Source organism: Rutidosis leptorrhynchoides, chromosome 4, assembly GCF_046630445.1.
Source record: "Rutidosis leptorrhynchoides isolate AG116_Rl617_1_P2 chromosome 4, CSIRO_AGI_Rlap_v1, whole genome shotgun sequence".
NCBI lineage: Eukaryota > Viridiplantae > Streptophyta > Magnoliopsida > Asterales > Asteraceae > Rutidosis > Rutidosis leptorrhynchoides.
The window spans coordinates 284748611-284753170 of record NC_092336.1 but is presented as its reverse complement, the minus strand read 5'-3'; the positions used below and the strand labels follow the sequence as shown (position 1 = coordinate 284753170).

At 34.6% G+C, this 4560-nt stretch overlaps 1 pseudogene; it reads left to right on the top strand.

Moving 5' to 3' along the window:
- Nucleotides 1-401: 401 nt before the first annotated feature.
- Nucleotides 402-1043, top strand: LOC139841656 (uncharacterized; annotated as a pseudogene).
- The last annotated feature ends 3517 nt before the right edge of the window (nt 1044-4560 follow it).

Below are 4560 nucleotides of genomic sequence, written 5' to 3'. Positions count from 1 at the left end.
TACCAAAAACTAGTAAAAGGCGTGATGCTATTTGGGTGGTGATTGATAGATTAACCAAATCGGCTCATTTCTTGCGTATCCGCATGGATTATTCCGTAAGTAAGCTATCCGAGCTTTTTCAGCAAAAAATTGTGAGATTACATGGGGTTCCTTCATCCATCGTATCTGATCGTGATCCCCGATTTACCTCTAGATTTTGGAAGGGGTTACAGAAAGCTTGGGGTACGCGATTGAAGCTTAGTACTGCTTTTCATCCACAAACTGATGGACAGTCTGAGCGTACGGTACAGATTTTGGAAGATATGCTTCGAGCTTGTGCCCTAGATTGGAAGGGAAATTGGGACGAGTACTTATGTTTGGTGGAGTTTACCTATAATAATAGTTGGTAGGCTAGTATCCGTATGGTGCCATTTGAGATGCTCTATGGTCGAAAGTGTAGAGCGCCAGTTTGTTGGAATGAAACGGGTGAAAAATTGATTGAAGGACCTGAGTTGGTTAGAGTGACTAATGAAAAGGTCGCCATAGCTACGAGTCGACTGAAGGAGGCCCAATCGAGATAGAAAGTGTATGCCGATAAACACCGACGTCTGTTAGAGTTTGTTGTGGGTGATAAGGTATTTTTAAAGGTGTCGCCTTGGAAGGGTATACGACGTTTTGGTTTGAAAGGAAAGCTCAGTCCTCGATATATTGGACCGTTTGAGATATTGGATCGAGTTGGTGAAGTATCTTATCGTTTAGCATTACCGCCGCAGTTATCTCATGTTCATAACGTATTTCACGTATCTCAGTTGCGGGGTTAAAACTATCATCCATTGCACGTGGTGCAATATCCTTTTTCTGAAATTCGAGCTGATCTTTCTTATGTTGAGGAGCCCGAGGCTATCATAGAACGCGAGGAGAGAGTAACTCGTAAGAGCTCCACCCCTTTCGTTAAAGTTCAATGGAAGAATCATTCTGCTAGTGAGGCCACTTGGGAACTCGAGGAAACCATGCGGGCCGAGCACCCTCATTTGTTTGCTAAATGGTGCGTTTCGATTCTATAACTTCCTTCAATTTCGAGGACGAAATTTTTTTAAGTAGGTGGAGTTGTAATATCCTATAAAGCTAAAACAATATAAAATCCAAAACTAATGTTCAATCACTCACTACTTAAAAATTTTAATAACTCAAATTAAAATAAATAAGTTGGATACATAAGTAATAAGTAGTAAATAAATTAATTTGGTAAATAAACTAACATAAACATCTTGAATAGTTTAAGACCGTGAGTTATATGCTAATTAAAACTTAACTTAGTATCATGTTATAAATAGATTAGTTAAGGTTAACAAATAGTCACTTGTAGTAATATCCAAACTTAATTACTAAATTCAATACCAAATAAGAAAGATCAATTCATCAGTTGTAGAATTCGTTGGGCCACATTTATTAAAAGGGGAATGAAAAGACCCATTAAGTTATAGTATATCCCCTAGGTGTCATTGTAGGTACACTCTTAATACAATGAAATAAAATATTCATCAAGTTGATTTCTCACTACAAACCATCATACTGTAATATTTAGAAGAAGGGTATAGAGATAGAAGAGGATTTAAAGAAGAATATGAATTATTTACGGGTCCGACTCTAACACACACGTTTTAGAGGTAACTACTAACCAACATTTTTATTATTGATGTAAATTTGTTTATTACTTTTCTTAATTAACTTACTAGTTTAGATTGAGTATATATCACATGGATTATTATAGAGATGAGATGTTAAAATTTGAGTACAAAATGGATATCTTTTAAAAATGGCTTGTTATATTTAAACACTAACGATAAAATTAATATATATAAGTTCCTAGACAATTGGTGATTACAAATTATACGGAGTATGAGTACAGCAAAAGATTATTGAGTCCATTGGTCATGCATTTTCATTTTAGTAAATTTGTCTTAATATGACTATGAACCTAATGATTTATAACTACAAATAAATCTAAGAACATACAGTGAGTTAATTAATTGAAATCTTGCTACAACAATAACAACATACACAAATTCGAGTTGGTGCGTATTATGATTAATGGGGTATTTAAAACTTGTGTGTAATATGGAAAAGTTGAAAGAAAGAAAAAATGCATAAGAATCGTATGGTAACACTAATTAAATAAAGGATATTACATACTCCCTATTTGAATACGTTTTGTGCTCATACATGTGTGTTCTTTAGACTTGGCTCGGTGATCGCATCCTTTGGTGGATTTTGTTGCCTTTGGAGTTTCGTCATTCAAAATAAGGTACGGATATTCTAGGTGGTTTTAGGATCGCTTCGGTAAATCTTCCTCTTAAAACTTTGTTTCGATTTGTGTATAAAATTATTGGTATGACATGCTTATTTGGAAATTCATTATATTTGTTAGTCTATATATTGTGTTATGTTTTCCTCATTTTGGATGTACTAACGAGGTTGCCTATGTTTGTTAATTGTGGAAATCATAATATTTTGGTATTTGGAAATTGTGTCAAAACCGTGTCTTAAAACCTCAACCAAAACAGTCTAGAATTCAGCCCAAAATTCAGCTTAGTAAATGTCGCGAATTAGCCTGAAACTGTCGCAAAACATGCTGAAACTATCACGAAACAGTCCAGAAAGTGTCGCTAAAAGTCAGTCCCGAAACTGCCCCCTAAAACAGTCCCGGACAACCCAAAAACAGCCCCGAAAAGGTTGGAAACATCCCGGTAAAGAACGTGTGTGTGTGTGTGTGACGAGTGGTACGGTGATTCGTATCGAGTGTCCCTCATTCCACGTGGCTTTACATGTCCCGTTTTGTCCCGTTTAAGTTGTTAATATGTAAAGGGCTAAAATATTTTGTAACATGACTCGTGACAAAAGTTAGACCGAATGGTTGGGTTGACACGTGATTTTAAAATAATACGACATACAATGTTATATACATTTTAAGTGTTTGGTCAAGCGTAAAATATTTAAGTCAACTCGTTATTTCTTTTTTAAAACATATTTTAAAGTCCATTAGTCACTTTAAAAGTATTTGGAAATTTATAATTAATAAGTCAGTTAAAACGGTTTCTTAAAATATGCATAAGAGTAACCTATCCATGGAGGTCCCGTGGGCGCATTATTGTGACACCGATAATGTGGCATCGACCGTAGCGATGTATTTGTTTATATCTGCGGCGTCTCCTTTTGATTACCCGGTAGTTGGTACGAGCTCATTATTATTATATTTTGATAGGAGGCGTATGGATCGATCCTAGGATTTTGTTTTGATGGTGTACGTTCATCGTAGTGTTATACGAAACGTCACCGATATGGATGATTAGTGGAGTAGCTGAAATGTACCGTTCTTATTGATTAAAAACGTTCCATATTAATTGATTTCGTTGCGAGGTTTTGACCTCTATATGAGACGTTTTTCAAAGACTGCATTCATTTTTAAAACAAACCATAACCTTTATTTCATAGATAAAGGTTTTAAAAAGCTTTACGTAGATTATCAAATAATGATAATCTAAAATATCCTGTTTACACACGACCATTACATAATGGTTTACAATACAAATATGTTACAACAAAATAAGTTTCTTGAATGCAGTTTTTACACAATATCATACAAGCATGGACTCCAAATCTCGTCCTTATTTAAGTATGCGATAGCGGAAGCTCTTAATAATCACCTGAGAATAAACATGCTTAAAACGTCAACAAAAATGTTGGTGAGTTATAGGTTTAACCTATATATATCAAATCATAATAATAGACCACAAGATTTCATATTTCAATACACATCCCATACATAGAGATAAAAATCATTCATATGGTGAACACCTGGTAACCGACATTAACAAGATGCATATATAAGAATATCCCCATCATTCCGGGACACCCTTCGGATATGATATAAATTTCGAAGTACTAAAGCATCCGGTACTTTGGATGGGGTTTGTTAGGCCCAATAGATCTATCTTTAGGATTCGCGTCAATTAGGGTGTCTGTTCCCTAATTCTTAGATTACCAGACTTAATAAAAGGGGCATATTCGATTTCGATAATTCAACCATAGAATGTAGTTTCACGTACTTGTGTCTATTTTGTAAATCATTTATAAAACCTGCATGTATTCTCATCCCAAAAATATTAGATTTTAAAAGTGGGACTATAACTCACTTTCACAGATTTTTACTTCGTCGGGAAGTAAGATTTGGCCACTGGTTGATTCACGAACCTATAACAATATATACATATATATCAAAGTATGTTCAAAATATATTTACAACACTTTTAATATATTTTGATGTTTTAAGTTTATTAAGTCAGCTGTCCTCGTTAGTAACCTACAACTAGTTGTCCACAGTTAGATGTACAGAAATAAATCGATAAATATTATCTTGAATCAATCCACGACCCAGTGTATACGTATCTCAGTATTGATCACAACTCAAACTATATATATTTTGGAATCAACCTCAACCCTGTATAGCTAACTCCAACATTCACATATAGAGTGTCTATGGTTGTTCCGAAATATATATAGATGTGTCGACATGATAGGTCG